The sequence below is a fragment of the Herpailurus yagouaroundi genome, unplaced genomic scaffold (assembly GCF_014898765.1).
Source record: "Herpailurus yagouaroundi ecotype Mexico unplaced genomic scaffold, PumYag 203, whole genome shotgun sequence".
Taxonomy (NCBI): Eukaryota; Metazoa; Chordata; class Mammalia; order Carnivora; family Felidae; genus Herpailurus; species Herpailurus yagouaroundi.
Window position 1 is genome coordinate 24,563,273 of NW_024412434.1, and position 18,176 is coordinate 24,581,448.

Sequence of the window (18,176 nt, forward strand, 5' to 3'; positions counted from 1 at the left end):
TGTCTACATGCGTCTCCACATAGTGCACACCCTGTGAAAACCTGGAGACCGTGGTCTTTGGATAGAATTGAAAGGGCGCATGCTAATTTGGACCCTGTGACAGTGCCGTAACCAAGGTTTACAGTTGCAAACGGCTGACAACTCAGCTATTGGGTGAAAAGAGGGTGATGGGAATCTGATTTGATGGGATGACCCTTTCTGACATGGGAACAAAGAAACCTGCATATCTATTTTTAACCAGGCTCTGGAGACTTCCAGTAATTGACATTTGGAGCTGAGGCTCATACTTGTCCCAGTTCCTGGGGATATTTGCATCTTATTCTGTGTTTGGGTTTTGTCTGTCTAGTCCTTCTGAGCAGGTTGGGAAGCGGCATTAGTGTCTTCAGTGGCAGAAGGCTCACAAAGGCCCTCCTCCTGCACCAGCTCCCTGAAGTCTGCCTTCATCCCGTCTGGCTGGGGCTTCAAACCTGGAGCCTGATGTTTTCAGTTCCAGGAAAATTGCAAACACTACTCGGAGCGTTTATGAGTTGTTTTACCTGAGTGCCACTGATAAGCTAAGTTTTTGCTTCATGGTTGTTATTTATGGGGGCAGGAGATAGGGAGACATCAAGGTCGCATCCTTGAGTTGAGGTACAGCAGAAGCAATGAATGAAGCCAGAACTCGGTAGTTAGGGCTTCGTGCAAATTTTTCTCAAACAAGGTAGCGATCAGATTATAAAATTGCGAAGTCTGGGAATTTGGTTTTTGGGTTTTCCCTTGGTCTCCCTTTCCTTTCTCCATGGTGTTGGTCATTTTACCCATCTATATTCCTATATGTGGGTTTTATTCTACCTCTTGCTAAACAACACCTCTTCCTATGAAGAGAACGGTGGCTCCACACTGAGGTATAATGGACAAATGGGCTTCATGTGCTACTTCTCAGAGCACACGTTTATTTTATGTTATGTTATGTTATTTCATTTTATTTTAATTTTAGCATTTTAATGGGGATAAAGCCTTTAGGCAAAAGGAGTAAACCTTTTGTTTGGGGATTCCAGATATCTAGCAGGGGCCATATTTTCAGTTTAAGGTAGAGGTTGGAGTTTTCTTATTTCTCCTGGAATTATTAAAATGTCAACATTTAACTACTGAGATGCAGTTTCTCTCTATAAGACCAGTCTCCCCTAAGATGAAAGTAAGAAGCGTGTGAAATCTGGAAATATTTTGATGACACCATTCTCTTCTTCTAATCAGTCACCAGCGCCGTTATTTGGAAAGCGCAAATCTCTTCACTTCAATTGAAAGTCAGGAGCAGTTTATAATGGCTCTTAGAATAGAGATTGGGAAGGTCGGCAAGGCCGCAGGAGATTCCAGCCTTCTGTGACAACCCGGCTCCTTCATTTTCTGGAGCTCCCCCGACCTTCCACAGGGCTTCTTCCAGTTCCCCAACTATGCAATCCAGTGGACCTCAGACAACCTCCTCCACACCAGTCCCTCCTTCCTCTGCATGAGAGGTCACCCTCACCTCTCACCTCCTTTCCATTCCCCAGCCCGCCCTGTCTCTCTAGATGACTACAAATCACCCTGCAGATAGTGGAGCAAATGTCACTTCTTCAGGGACTATTTTAATGACCACTTCGCATCTACTTGTGATCTTACCCATTACAGGCGCTGAGACAATTTGCAATTATATATCTGTTTGTGCCATTATTTACTAGGTGTCTAAGTGTCTGTTTCCACAAGGACATAGCTGCATATGAATCATTTACCACTGATGTGCCCATCTCTAGCACACTGCCTGGCTCCCGGGTGCACTAAGTAGCAGTTATGATATCAAGGAGCTGGTAAATTAGGGGCACCTGGGTGGCTCAGTGGGTTAAGTGTCCAACTCTTGGCTTTAGACTCAGGTTATGATCTCATGGTTGTGGGTTCAAGCCCTGCATTGGGCTGTAAGCTGATGGTGTAGAGCCTTCTTGGGATTCTCTTTTTCCCCCCTCTCTCTGCCCCTCTGCCACTCTCTCTCTCTCTCTTTCTCTCTCTCTCAAACAAATAAACTTAAAAAATATTTTTTAAAAAAAGAACTGGTAAATTATAGCAAACTCTTAAAGTTTTCTAGAAATTTTCTCCTATCTTGATTGAATGATCATCATTATAGTTTAATGATCGAAAAAAACTTAACTGGAGTTGTCTTCAAAACATGTATTATTTTCTTAGGTAAGTCTAATATACGTATGTGTGTATGTTTATACACAAATAATGTGCAGCATAATTGGGATAATAGTTAATTTCTCAAAGGATCCTTTGCATCTTCCATCATATTTTCTTATCAAAAAAATCTTTGTGAATAAAGTAAGGCATTTTACTTTGAAAAGATTAAGATATCTTAATTATATATATATAATATATATATCTGAGAGCAAGATACATATCTTACTATAGTAATAGTAGATATATTCTATAGTATATAGTATATATAGTAATATATATAGTATTTGGGATATAGTGTATATAGTAGTGTATATACATACACATACACACTACAGTATATAGTATATTTCTACCATAGCATATAATAGATATATAATATACTAGTATATATAATACCCTAGTGCATAGTGTATATAGCACATAATACATATTACACTATAGTATGTATCTCATATACTATATAACATGCATATAGCATATATACTGTATCTACACTAATTTACTAGTACATAATACAGAATACATAATAATTATGTATTCTATATAGATGTTGTATATATAATAGATATACAAATTTACCAGCATGTTACATATATTTACGAAAAGCCACACTGTAGGCTAGTAGCAAAGACAGAATTCATTACTGACTTATATAATCAAGAGTGATGGTTAAGATGGTGATGACTCTATGTGGGTGTTGTTGAAAAGCCTGACTCTAGACAACCCTTCCTTCCGTGTTGGCGTGTGTGAAAATGGATCCTTAATTTTTGCACTGTCTTCTGCTGTTTGCTTATGATAATAAATAGTTGGATGCTTTGAGAAGTCTTTCATTGCTGACTTTTCTGTAAAGTGAAAGGAAATAAAACAGTAGTCAGTCAGGAAGCAGCTCAGCCCAGAATGTGTTTGCTGCATGAGCACATTATTGGACCAGAGCCCCAGACCTACAGTTCATTGAGGATGCTCCTCCACTATTTGGACTATTGTCCTGAAAACTAAAGGATACATAATTTTAAGAAAGGCATATGGTCTTCTTTTCAGGTACATGGGATTAGGAAGAACAACAACAACAAAAAAGTTACGTGTATGTATTATTTACTTTGCCTTAAGGACTTTGCTCAGTACTTCCATAAGTTTTATCTCTCTTTCTCTCTGTCTGTCCCTCTCTTTTTTTTTTTTTAAGTAGGCTTTTCAACCAGTGTGGAGCCCAGAGCAGAGCCCAGAGCAGAGCCCAGGGTTGAGCATAAACCCATGACCCCAAGACCAAGACTGGAGCTGAGATCAAGAGTCATATGCTCAACCGACTGAGCCACCCAGACACCCTGCTTTACGTCTCTTATTTAACTCTCCATGTATCCTAAGAGATATATGTATTGTTAATGACATAGCAGAAAAGTCAGTTAATTTGCATAATGTCACAGAAGTGGCCTGATTTGTGGAACTGTTCTACCACTCTGAGCTCTGTGAATCAATTCCATTGGCTTAAGATCTTCTGAAGGCCTTTCTCCAGTTAAAGTGAGTATTCCACTGTAGATTTACCATCCTATTAGATAGTTTCTAGGATCTATGAAATGATATGGCTGGTGTCATGTCAGGGCTTGTGGTTACCATGCCAGCCCTCAGGGATGCCTACAGAGCTGGTCTGTATACCGCTCCCAGTTCTTTAAAAGAATTTTTTTTTAATGTTTATTCATTTTTGAGAGAGAGAGAGAGAGAGAGAGGGAGAGAGAGAGAGAGAGAGAGAGCATAAGCGGGAGAGGGGCAGAGACAGAGGGATACAAAGAATCTACAGCAGGCTCCAGGCTCCAGGCTGTCAGCACAGGGCCCAACACAGGGCTCGAACACACGAACTGCAAGATCATGACCTGAGCCAAAGTCAGACGCTCAACCGACTGAGCCTTCCAGGCACCCCTACAGCTCCTAGTTCTTAACATGCCCCAAGCAGTGCTTTGGAGCATTCTTAATGAGATGGGTTTCCTGTGGTCCTCTTTCTTTGCAGTGGACAGCTATCATCCAACAGCTGCTTTGGTAATCCATCATCAATTCTCTACACCCTGGTCCTGTTAGAAACATCTTATAAACAACCACTACCATGTTGGCAATTCCCAGGCCCTGGTGTCACTCCTGTCTTGCTATTTATTAAGCCCTACAATCATTTTTTATACTCAACTTCCTCCCAAACCCAGATTGGATGCTAGCTCCAGGTGGATGGCTATTTCTTTGCCTTGTTCGAAGGCAAGATGTTGTAATAACACGTCCTGGTCATGATTCCAACCACCTTAAATATATTTTATTACATAATCCATAAAACCACACTGTGATATAGGAAATACTGTAATTCTCCATTTTTTCTGAAAAAGAAACTAAGACAACAACAAAACAAGTTTTCTTAAGGACACACAGCTGGTAGGAGGTTGAGCTGAAATTTTTGTCTCCAGGTGTTCTGTCTTATCTGAACTAATGCCAACCAATCCACACTGACAGGGCACCTGATGGGTGCAGCTGGACATTCTTGACTCAGTTTTCTACCTCTATTTTAAAGACATTTTAAAAATGTTTATTATTTTGACAGAGACAGAGCATGAGCAGGGGAGGGGCAGAGAGAGGGAGACACAGAATTCAAAGCAGGCTCCAGGCTCTGAGCTGTCAGCACACAGTCTGACGTGGGGCTCGGACCCATGAATCATGAGATCATGACCTGAGCCGAAGTCAGATGCTTAACCAACTGAGTCGCCCAGGTACCCCTCAGTTTTCAACTTCTATTTTGGCAAATCAGTATACAATATGTAGTGTGCTGCTGTGCATAGAGATGGATAACTCTTGCTTAAAGATACATAGATAATTTTAATAAGACAGAGTTGGAAGACAGGAAACATGCTTTGTATAACACAAGCCTCAGGCACAAGGGGATTTTAGACTGGAGCACCTCATACCCTGGAGGGTGACACCTGCCACTCAGACATGGGAACGAGCCGGTCAAGTTACAAAGGTACAAGGTTCTGGGAATTTCAAGTGTGAGGTCAGAGACTCTTCTGCCATGGAGGAAACCCATAATGTCTCAGAGGGTAACGAAGAAGTGGAGAGAATTCAGAATTTGGAGGAATGATGGAGAAACTGCAGAAGCGATCAGAGACCATGGGTCCTAGAGACTGTAAGTGCACATCATACCTCCCGCTCACTGAGCTAGTCACTATTTAAACCTCATTCTCAATCCTGTCTACTCTGACTCCTGCCATGGGACTCTGTCTGATGTTTGGATTATTATCAACCCAGGAAATATTTTCTGTGGGATTTCATATTTGATTTCAATCATATTTGATTTGATCTGATTTTAAATTCAGTAGAAAAATGTTATGTATATGTATATAGAGATAATTTTGTTAGAATATATGTATTTCAATGAATCTGTAGCATAATGTGGAACCGACTTTCACTTCTGTTTAAAATCTTTGGCTGAATACAGGGTTTTCTTTGCAGACATTAGGGAACACACTCAGTTATTTACTAATCTGGGGTCCTTGGCAAATCTGTCTTGTGCCATGGTGATTTCCATGGCTTTCTTAGGTATTTGCGTAGGAGCAAATTCATGGTCATGAAACCATCCTTGAGCAACTTTTGTTAATATCTTTAGCCTATGTGTTAAAAAACATTTCACAGTAATATGAAGTACATTCACATACCAGTTTTGGTTTTTCATGTTATGATCTTATTCAATATACTTTTTTGACCTAAAATAGCAAAAGTGATAAAAGATGATGGCCCTCCAAAAGGAGACCATTCATTTTCTTATAACCAATTATAGCATCGTGGATTAGTCTTAAGGTATTGATTCAATTTTTAGGGAAGCTAGATGCTATAAATATTATAAAGGTGCCATGAATACCTACTTGTCAGGGAGCAATGCACCCTGGACTTTCTCCATCCTGGACATGCAGCAAATATCCTATTGGCTGATATAAAGCCAGCACTAAATTTGGGAATATAGTTAGCCACTAACAGGGGGAGTCTGGGCAGGATCTGGGCAGCACAGAAGAGGAGTGATGATAATCTGTTGGCATCTCTCTTGCTGAGTGTGGTCATCGGGACACATCTTTGAAATCTCATGGCATTGCTTCTCTGTTCTCTATGAGGAAAAGCAGTTCGGTCTGATCATCAATGAGCATATTGTCTCCTACCTCACAGGGTTCCCCACGCTGAAGTTACAGGGCCTACTGTTCTCATCTTGAGAAAAGAACAATTAGTATATCTGCTGAAATGTTGAAATGAAAGAAATGCAGGGAAAATATCTCCAAATAAAAAACCCCAGCGTGAGCACAACAAAGCAAATTCTCACAACTCAGGGAGTTTTGATAAATGTGTTCACGAGCCTTATAAATGTAGCAGCCATGGGTGCCCTTGCCGGGAATATGTGGCTTAGAAAGAACAACCCTAAAAGTTTTAGATGTTGAACCACAAGTTAGAATGGAAGAAATAATTTTGCTATCTGGTCCTTTGAGAAGGAAATCTATCTGGTCCTTTTGGCAGAAATTCCCAGACATTCTAGCTGTTCTGATCATTTGTTTCCCTCCTGCTTCAGGTAGCAAACTACCAGTGGATGGGGGAGAGAAAATGTTGGGGTAAGAGAAATTATGTAAATGTTGCATTCCAGCAAGACAAATTTCAATCCCTTGAGCTCTTTTAAATGGCATGAATTCTAGAAATAAGACACAAAATTTAACCTTTTCATGCTAATAATGATTTCATAAAGCAAAACTCGTTAGTAAAGGTGACAAATATGAAGTTCTATTGAACATTTAAATTCCAGAATATCAGCGAATGCCCCAGGGAGATATTTACCCAGCCAATGACTTTCTGATGTTATTAAGAAGTAATTTATTCAAGAAAGTCTCCATTCATGAGTTTACATAAGAACAATATCTACTTTACAAGGGCTTGTGTTCTCAGTATAGCGCATACCTAATTTACAATGACTTTTGGTTAAAATTTTCATTAGGTTGGTTCAATAGTATTTGATAATTTTAATTTAGTTTTATGAGATCCCAGGTTCCCATTTATAGGAAGGGAAAATGAATGCAGAGGAAATAAATTTTTAAAGAGCAAATTTATCTCTCAAATGAGCTCTGCTAATTTCAGCAGTAAATCTCAGGTGGAGGAAAGTTAACCTTTAGTATTTCTCTGGCAGTCCTTTTGGGCATAGTCTATGGGCATCCTTTAAAAAGCAGCTTAGGCCCACAGCATCACAGTGCTTTGCAACTATGCCGATATATGCAGTGATTCTGTAAGAGACTCTTTTGTAAAATACCAAAATGGAAAAGGCACCCCAGCGTTTAAGCATAGGGTGTTTTCATGGGGCTGAGCACAGGAAAAGGAATAGGCATAAATCAGGCCCAAGAAAGCAGAACCAAAATAGATGAGAAGTGAATGCTACAGGTTTCTGAAACAAGGGTTAAGGACTACAGAATTACCAGATGTCAGGAATTTAGGTAGGATGGCCATTACTCAAGCTGTAGTCAAGAATGTGAAATTGGGGCAGACACAGTCCCAAATACAGGATGAGAAAGCCACATCATGGGGTCAGTCATGGAAGGATGGACCAACCCTGATAACGTGATGGGGAGTTTGCTCTGCTTAATTGGAGAAGGGATGAGTTAACAAGAGGCTGTGATACCCATATGTGTGTGCACCTCCCCCCCCCCCCACCACACACAGAAAGTTAAGGTTTCTTTAGCAACTAGTTTTTCTGTTAACACTAACTGATTTACTCTTCCATGGGGGCAGCTCCAAACTCTTTTCCAGCTAATCAGCAAATAGCATAGGGCCATGCGAAGCGAAACGCTCCCTCCATCTTATCAACAAATTGCCAATGAAGAGGCAAGTCTAAAGTTTCACAATATTATCCCCATGTTGACAGAGGGATTGTAGATAAAGTTCCCCATCACATCATTCAGCGAGGTCCTGAAAATGTAACCATGGTTTGCATGGACTACTGGAACAGCTGTGGGTGCAAAAGACTACAGAAGGCAATCTAGTCCCTGCCCTGCCACTACCATTCTGAACTGGACTCTTTCCTCCCATTCTTCCCCTCCCCAGTAGGGAGAGGACTGTTAAGCATTTATTCAATGAGTTTGATCAATGTAGAAAACCAAGCTAGATCGTTCACCTTCTACATGTCAGTTTTTATTCACTGAAGGCTCACTTTACTCTTTACCCGACTCATGCAAATGTCCATGGTCTACTAGGAAACAGACTATTTTCATATTCACACCCAGAACAGTCTTCTGTTTCATCAGTAGGGGTCCTGGGCTATAAAGTCCGTCTCCGATCAAGTCAGGATTCAAATGAACATCAGCTAATTTTTTTAGGTCTTGGCACCTGAACCATTTTTTCTTCTTCTTTTTTAAGTGTTCTTTTTTAAATGTTTATCTATTTTGAGAGAGACAGAGAAAAAAAGTGAGAGGGAGAGAGAAGGAGAGAGAGAGGGAGAGAGAGAGAGGGAGGACATAAGTGGGGTAGGGGCAGAGAGAGAGGGAGAGAGAATCTCAATCAGCTTCCACACTGTCAGTGCAGAGCCAGACTCAGGGCCTCATCTCATGAACCGTGAGATCATGATCTGAGCCAAAATCAAGAGCCAGATGCTTAAATGACTGAGCTACCCCGGGCCCCATGAGACATCTTATAAAACCACTGAAACTAAACTCAAAAGTCCTGTGTGTTAGATGTATATGGACTATACAGTCTGTCTAAAACACAGTCTGTTAGCATTAGAAGTAAATCTACAGAATATATTGTGTGTGATTGTCATTGTCATTATAAGTTACAGCTCTGCAGTTTATAGTATATAATGAAATGGGATGATAAAAGTGACATCAGGCTTTGGATTCCAGTGTCTAAATCACCCATTTTATTCATAATTTGGCAGCTAAATGTCTTTTAAATACTGTGCAAAGTTTTATGATTCAATGTTTGCTTAAAGAATGGAAAGAAATGTGTTAAGCTGCATTGCTAAGTAGAATCAGACTGTACTGCATAAAACCATCAGAAGACAGGTGTTCGATCTAGTTTCTTTTGGCCTCTAAGAAGAGGAGTGCAGGGCCAAAATTTGAGCTGATCTATCTACCTCTGGACACCCCTTCCCCCAAGGATCATCAAATCCATGCGTTGCACTGAGCAAATTAAGAGTTGATCTGCTTTCCACTGCTGCATTCCATTTGTTCTGAAAACCCTCTCAACCTCTTCTTTTCTCCTAAGAGATTGATATTTTGGTCTCCAGTGGTCATTTGTGTTTAGCCTCCTGCCTTTTGTTAGCTTTGCTGTGACCAAAGAGAATTCATCAGTAGGTAGGAATCTTAACTCACAGTGGTTAAAGGCTCAGTGAAGTAGCTTCCAGTGCTATGAATATTAGGTGCCTGCTAGTTTTCTTGAAGATCCAGAAGCCCATGAATGTTGTTTCTCTGATTTCGGAGTTTCAAAGCAAGACATTCTATTCTTGTGATGGAAGGTGGCCTAATTTGACAAAGCACTCATTATTTGTGATTTTTATTTTACCTAACCCTCTGCCAATATAAAGGGCTTTCCATTCCCATCCCCTCTATCATTCATATTCCTGGCGAGACTGGTAAGAAGCATCTGCATCGAGTTTCTAGATTCACTTTGTTTTGACTCTGACTCCAATAAGTAATCATGGTCAGCCCTCACATTCATGGAGGAGAAACCCACTTTGCATTGAGACCCCCACGACTTAGGCAGATCTGTGAACGTCCTATTACTACCTAGAATGTTCACCCGTCTGTTGGCTCATATTAAAGCAATCATAATTCTCTATTACCACTACTTTCTCCCTTTAGCCCAAGGCATGAATGCCATGCAATGTGTGAAAAATCACAACATGGATAAGTCCCCAAATGCTATTAATCATTCCTCTAGGTACAGGAAGTTTGAGAGGGTTTTTTTCTTTGTTTTTTTTTCTTTGTTTTTTTTTTTTGTTTGTTTGGTTTGGTTTGGTAAGAGTAGGAGGCCATGGAGGTAGAAATTATAAAAAGAGGTGGAGAAAGGGGACAAGAAAGAGCGAGAAGGAAAAGAAACTCCAGATCTCTGGAGACACTCTTGCCTAATGGCCTCTGCCTTTGGCTCTCTTTACAAAACTCTGGGGCTTGACAGGCTCTGAACTGGTTTTTTTGCCACGCTCTCAATTAGAGAGGCTAATCCTAATATTAATGAACACTGCTGAACAATAAAATGTGTAAAATATCTTTCCTCTCATAACCAAGAGATCATACATGATCCAGATCATAACTACGATCCATGCAATGCATATGTATTTTAGGATTAAGTAACTTTTTCCTTTCCAATCTGTGGCTCTAAATCTGTGCCATATGTCACCTAACAAGGTATTTTCCATTATTCTTTTATTCAGTTCACTGCATTTTGTTCCTCTTGTCCCTTGAAAATTAGCCTGTCTGTAATCAGAAATCACTTCTATTCACAGTTCAGTGCCTCTACTGTAGATGTGGCAAATGCTTGTTTACTGGGCTGGTAATTGGATTAAAACATTGAAAAGAAACAGAAAAATGGAATGTGTTGAAAAAAAAAAACACACAAGCATAAAATCAACAAAACCAAAACAAATTAAAAAGCTCTAATGAATAAAATGGCTATTAATAGAAATCATTTATCAGTAACAATGTTCCTGAGTTTGTGGTCCTCAATACTCAATGGAAATGATATTTAAAAACCTAAAAGAAAAAGGGAAAGGATTCTGAATAGCTTTACTGTAAGCATGACTTGAAAGTGGTTGATTAGTTTCTGTGTTCTTCTGGGTTGTCTTGAGACATGGGCACTGTATAAATCTTCACAGATCTAGATACAGAAATACCACAGTCAGGAAAGCACCTGTGTTAAGTTATTTAAGGGGACTTAATTATTCTTTCAAATATGGACATTAGTATTTTGATACTTGAAATCACAGAAACAAAAAAAAATAAATATGACCTCTTTCCACAGAGCCTTGCTGAGTGGCATGAACAGGTGACTGTGATATTGACAGTCATTGGGTGTGGTGTGCCATTTTGTCAATTGAGGAGTGACAGGGTTGGTGTATAGTCGACTGTTTACAACCTAAAAACTATACCCATGTGCCTAATTTTCTGAACATTCTTCCAATAACCTTATTCAAAATATTTTAAGAGAAGCTAATGCTTTAAGAAAACAAAACACCTTGCAACAAAATAACCAAGAGTAGAATATGAAATCAACTAGTCATACAGGAATTTCAATATCCAACAACAGGTAGGCTTTTATATAAATGGGATCCAAAGAGACAAAGGATCAGACTCAATAGTAAACAACATCCAGAAGAGAAAAATCCAAAGAGAAACAACAGCACTAGTCTTATATTAGGAAGCAGAAATCGGATAAGCGAATCCATGTGATTAAGCCACCACCACTACCTTTAACAGGTGTCTTCAAGCAGTCCATCTTAAGCCTGCAGAAGAAGGAAGCTCTTACCTGCCTTAGCTGGATAACTCCTTTCTTTAGTTCTGTAGACCTGAAGATGAAAAAAAAAAAAAAAAGGAAATTAAGTTCAGTCCCTGAATTTGAGAAAGATAGTCTATGCTAACATATCCTTAAAAAAATTGCTCACTTTTTCATTAAAAAAAGTTGCAGTGAAAGCAATGTATAACAAGCAAATGAGATGACTTTTGTGTGATTTGCTATTGCAGATTGCTCATTGTGCTCATGGACCTAAAGTGAAGGCAGAAGTGAAATTTACTTGTCAGGGACCTCTTCAATTCTCAGAGTAAAACGATAGCACTGCATTAATTGATTTCTCATTTCTGCCACATCTGTGTTGATGAGATTTTTATTAGAGTTTGTCTATATTACCTTGGGGATTTTGATGTCTGATGTTTACCTTTTATTTGATCCATATCAATTGAATTGGGGGCAGGAGGAAAATTAATGCCTTTCTTCTGCCATCAAAATTCTATCCAGGGACTTAATGTCAGAGATTATTAAGGGAATCTGCTTGGTCTGTTTTACTTATGGTGTAAAATATAGAACGTCAGCTAGTTATTCCGGTCCAATGCTTACTAAAATCCATTTACTATATGTAACATTATTTTTTGGTCAGACAATAAAAATTGGGTTCTGAAGTGTTTTATATGAGTTACAATTCTTTTTTTTTTTTTAATTTTCTTTTTTTTTTTTTTGAACGTTTATTTATTTTTGGGACAGAGAGAGACAGAGCATGAACGGGGGAGGGGCAGAGAGAGAGGGAGACACAGAATCGGAAACAGGCTCCAGGCTCTGAGCCATCAGCCCAGAGCCCGATGCGGGGCTCGAACCCACAGACCGTGAGATCGTGACCTGGATGAAGTCGGACGCTTAACCGACTGCGCCACCCAGGCGCCCCTACAATTCATTTTTGTGATTGTCAGAGGTATCAGATTGATGAATTAGTGACAGGTGAGGAGTATTCTATTATAAATAGAAAACCTGAACCCAATTCTAGAAACTCGGAATCCATTGGCTTGGGTCAGAAGTTGTCAAAGTATAGCCTGTGGGCCAAATCCAGCCTGCTACCTGTTTTCATAGGACTCATGAACTACAAATGGTTTCTCCCTTAAAAAAGAAAAAGTTTATTTATTTACTTTGAGAGAGAGAGAGACAGAAAGCACAAGTAGGGGAGAGGCAAAGAGAGAGGGAGAGAGAGAGTCCCAAGCAGGCTCTGCACTGTCAGTGAGGAGCCCAATGTGGGGCTCGAACTCACAAACCATGAGACCATAACCTGAGCTGAAGTCTATGTTTAACCCAATGAGCCACCTGGGCACCCCCAAATGGTTTTTTACCTTATTATATGCCTGAAAAATCACAAGAAAAATCATATCTCACAGCATATGAAAATTCTACAAAATTCAAATTTCAGTTTCCATTAATAAAGGATTATTGGAAAACAACCACACATACTTGTTTACATGTTGTCTATGGCTGCTCTCATTCTACATCTGTAGAGGTGAGTAGGAACAGAAGGGATAGGACCTACAAAATTTATACTATTTACTACCTAGTCCTTTAAGAAAAAATGTATTGACTCCTGGCTTAGGCTGTGATTGATTTCATCTTTGTTGGGGATAAGGAGGCTAATGTGATGAGACCCTAATAATTAAGGTTAATCAATATAGATAGGTGAGTGATAGCTTTTATTAAAATAAAAATGACTACATTTCATTCTGGGGTCATCTAAGTCACTCATCACAGATCAAAAAGGGCATACTTATGAAAAAATGGAGTCCTTAACTGTTTGTGCAGGAAGTTCTAGGTTGGCTTTATTGCTATACTATAGTTACTTATCAAATCTACTTTTCATCTTATAATAAAACTTCAAGACTCTCCTTAATATTTGATAAAAATACCTAGAACATTAACACAGTATGGAATGAATAAAAAAGAAGCAAAACACAAATATATATATATCATATATATATGATATATATATATGATATATATATAATGATTTAAATGAAGCCTTTGTATGATGTTTAAAAACAGAAACAACCAAAATATATTTTTAATGAAAAGATATATATGCATAACATGTATATTCACCCATGTGTAGTAAAGAGTTAACCTTGCTCAAAGAGAGGTCTGGCCTTTGCCCTTGGCTCTTGGGAGATAATTTTGAAGCCCTTGGAATATCCTGCCTGATAAGAGTATCATTGTTTGTCTGGGGGCCTCAGGTTGCACCAGATAGTCTATAATACCGATGGGATTTATGGTACATAGGGAAGCCTTGGATCATGCATATCACCTCAACTTCTGGAGGGACTGGAGACCAAGGTTAGCCCAGCAGATGATCAACCATGTTTATGTGACTAAGCCCCAATAAAAACTCGGAACACCAAGGCTTGGGTGGGCTTCTGTGGTTGGTAATGCTATGTATATATTGTCATGTGTCATCTGTGGGAGAAGTAAGCACTGTCCACACAATGCCACCGGGAAAGGACCGCTAAGTGCTGTGTACTTGGAGCCTTCCTGGACCCTGTACCATGTGCTGCTTCCCTTGGCTGTTTTTCTGTCCTTTGACTGTAATAAGCCATAACTGTGAGAATAGCAGCTTCAGTGAGTTCGGTGTTGTCCTTTCAGCAAATTATGGAACCTGAGGTTAGTTTGGGGGACCTGCTAACTTAGAGCTGGTGTCAGAGTAAGCATGGGCTTGGGGACTCCTAAAAACTGTAGTATGTGTACATTAAAAAAATTTATATACACATACATACATATATATATCACAAAAAATCATGTCAATGGTTACCAAGATTGGGTAGTGGGCATGACACGTAGTTTCTAGTATGCTAGCATCCTAGGATCTGATGGTAATTAAATGGATACTAACATGTAATTATTCTTTTTTATTTTTTAAATTATTTTAACGTTTATTTATTTTTCAGAGAGAGAGACAGAACATGAGCTGGGGAGGGGCAGAAAGAGAGGGAGACAGAGAATCCAAAGCAGGCTCCAGGCTCAGAGCTGTCAGCAAGGGCTCAACGTGGGGCTCAAACTCACGAGCTGTGAGATCATGACCTGAGCTGAAGTCAGACACTCAACCAACTGAGCCACCCCAAAATATAATTATTCTTCAAGCTTTACTTATACATTTTATATACTCTCCTGTATTTATGATATCTCAATATTTTTTTTAAAAAGGTAAAAACTCCCGATAGAGCATGTTACTATGAACACACACACACACACACACACACACACACACACACACACACACAGACACACACGGTCCAGTGTAGCATCAGAATCATTCAGCTACACAAAATGTTGCCATTTTGTCCTTTGTCTTATTACTCAAGGACTATAACCTATTTTTCACAAAAAAAGTCACTTTGTTGTTCAAGGATCAAAATCACAATTCCCATGGTCATGTGCTAGAACATTGGTTTTAGTTTGTTTTATTTGCTATTTGTTGGAATCTTGGAAACTCTGTTCCACTTACATGTGTATCTTGGAAAGTAATGTTTGATTTCTCTTGTTTTTATTTAGGTGTAACAGAATGAACTACCTTTGTATAGGTTAGATGAAATGACTAACATCTCAGTTACACAGGAGAGTCACACATGATCACAACAATGAACTATAACCTCTTCCATGAACAGGAACTGAGATTTCTCTCCCCTTTGAAGCACTACCCCAGTTCTGGGACTATTATGTATGTGGGTAAGTAATTTTAAACTGATTGACTGCAAGAAGGATTTAAACCTATCAACACTTGGTCCCCTATGTCCACAGAGATCCATTTGTGCCCAGTTTCCAGACTTTTTGCAACCACTGAGTGTCCACACAGAACATGCAATACTGTCAAATAGAAAGACCACTATATCTTCCAAGCAGCAAAGAGTAGCTTAAAAAAAGTACATGATTCTTTATAGTCAGATCACTGAACTTCTTTAGCAATTGCTACTGCTTAGTATCTGATAAGTCTGATAATAGCCCCCAAATAGAGATATTTTAATATGGTTACAGGTAAAGCAATTTTAAGTATTCATTTAACTTCTCAAAGTATCAGATATAATTTACTGACCTTTAAAAATAACGTAAAAATCAATAGTTTAGAAACATTTTTGTTAGATGTTAGGGGCATGAATCTCTCTCTCTCTTTTATGTTTATTTTTGAGAGAGACCATAAGTGGGGGAAGAGCAGAGAGAGAGGAAGACAGAGGATCCCAAGTAGGCCACGTGCTGACAACAGAGAGCCTGATGCTGAGCTTGAACTCATGAACCACAAGATGACTGACCTGAGCCATAGTCAGACACTTAACTGACTGAGCCATCAAGACGCCCCATGAATATCTCTTTTAATGTAATAACATTATAGGTAACAAAGGCAGACACCACAAGGATGGGTGGTAACTAGTTGTGTAGAATAGTCAAAGTATGCCAAAGAAGTAGAATTTTGCTAAAGCCCTCTATCAGGGGTCTGCTCAGACAGAGGGATACATACAGACCGAAGACAGAAACTTACCAGGTCATCTTATAAAGTGACTGCCTTTTTGAATTCACCCGGACCCATGGTCGGAAGTCAATTGCTGGTAATTGCATTAGCAGGGCTTCATCTGATTCTATTGTTCATGTGGCCCCAAATAATCAGGCCACTCTCATTGATTGTTCTGGCCAACAGAACAACTCAATCAAATTGACCCGTGGCAACTTGTTTCATTGTGTAGCAGATAGGAGCTAGGATTCTCCCAAAGCCGCGGTGGCCATATTTGGGCCATTTAAAGCACTAAACGCTAGGCTGCTTCCAAGGAAAGAACGTGGTGATGGAGAGCAAAGTGCTGGGTAGCAGCACTGCATGTTGAAGATGGGACTCAGATTCACTAAGGGAGGTCTCAAATTTTTGTGTGTAACAATCACAAGTTCATGGAACTTATGTAGAAACTCTGATTCCTAGGTCCCAGTCCAGAGATACGGCTTCAGTGTTTTGTATGGGGGCCCCAGGGATATGCACTTTCCAGAACTACCCAAGTCATTCTGATATTGATGGTCTCAAAGAAACTTGGAAAAACACTAACCCTAAAATGTCAGAACTGCTTCTAAGCTTCCAAAAGGGGCAGCTGGTTCCTACTGTCGCCATATAATCCATGTGCTTAAGGCCAGGCAGAACCTTGTGGCGGCCTCACATTCTACGGCCAAGCAGAAAAGGTTGCATCCCATGGCCCTGTCCACAAGCCTTAAGATTCATTTTGCCATTATATGCATGGTATTTACTTGGCTTCTATATAATTTTAAGGATGTAAAAGATTTGGTCCTCTAAAAGCATCTTATTAACATCATGTAAATGTATACTCGAATGTCCCCAGGGAATGATCCTTGGCAGATTTCTTTCCCCAGACTATACATTGCTAATGGTCATCATTACCTTAGAGCTGTCAAATAAAACCATGAGCAGCTGGCCTGAATTGGTCTGCTTTTTTTCTTGGGACTATATTAAAAGATTTTATATTGTTAATAAATGGAGAAAATTAGAGGTTAAGTATTTAGCTTACCCAGCCCTTAGAATAATGACTAATTATAAAGACAGTTTTGATTTAATTCCCCAAGTTTAAATATGGCATTCACAGTTATTAAAAGCCTAAGAGCTAAGCTGTAAACTACCTGTTTTATCTTTTGTTAAGGTATGATCAGAATTTTGTTGTTTGGTAAGTGACCTGTTTTGTCTGGTGGTTACAGCTGGGCTGGCCCATCAGTAAGGGTGTGATTACTCTCACTGGAAACTCGGACTGGGACTGAAAGTCCACTTTCAGCATTCAGCAAGCGTATGCTGAATATGTGCTCCGCTTAAACCATGTATGAGACTCGGTCCTTGCCTGCCAGAGAATGCAATCTTAAATAAGCAGCAATTATACTATGAAAAATGTGTAAGATCTCTAAAAAAAGTTCAAGGTAAATTGCCTAGGGTTCAGAGGGAAAGGAAATTATATCTTGTGAGGATAAATGAATATGTCATGAAAGAGGTGACATTAGCAATGGCAGGTAAGCATGGGGAGCATGCTCTGACCTAGGTAGTGTGCCGACTGCATTTTGGGAGTGAGCGTAGATGACAGCCCTGTTATTCTTCTATGTGTTTGGGTCCTGGCTCTGAGCAAGGCAACTCTATTTTCAAAGTAGGACCAAGATTTGCATGACCCCTTTAGGAAGAATATATCATGCATAGTTTGGAAATAAAATCACGTCATTCAGCTTTTAACATTGTAGTCTGATGGGAGCCAACAAGATGATGTTCTGTTCCCAGCTCTGTAAAGTCATTACACTAGTTCTCTCTGTGTCTCCGTGTTGCCACCGGTGCAATTCAATTCTTAGGATTCTTCCTGATCTCAAAGGAGCATCAGCATAATGAAAGCTTTTACTTGATTAGGATTTTACTCTTCTCAAAACAACTGATATGTTATCTCTTTTAATTTATATAACCAACCTTTCAGGGAATTTGA

At 39.5% G+C, this 18,176-nt stretch overlaps 1 protein-coding gene across 2 annotated transcripts in view; it reads right to left on the minus strand.

Moving 5' to 3' along the window:
• CELF2 (CUGBP Elav-like family member 2) overlaps positions 1 to 18,176 on the minus strand; it is an 835,274-nt gene that overhangs the window by 627,069 nt on the left and 190,029 nt on the right. For both annotated transcript variants that reach the window (XM_040451476.1, XM_040451479.1), the window contains exon 2: positions 11,689 to 11,728. The gene's annotated coding sequence lies outside the window, so the exon portion shown is untranslated. The remainder of the gene's footprint in view (positions 1 to 11,688; positions 11,729 to 18,176) is intronic.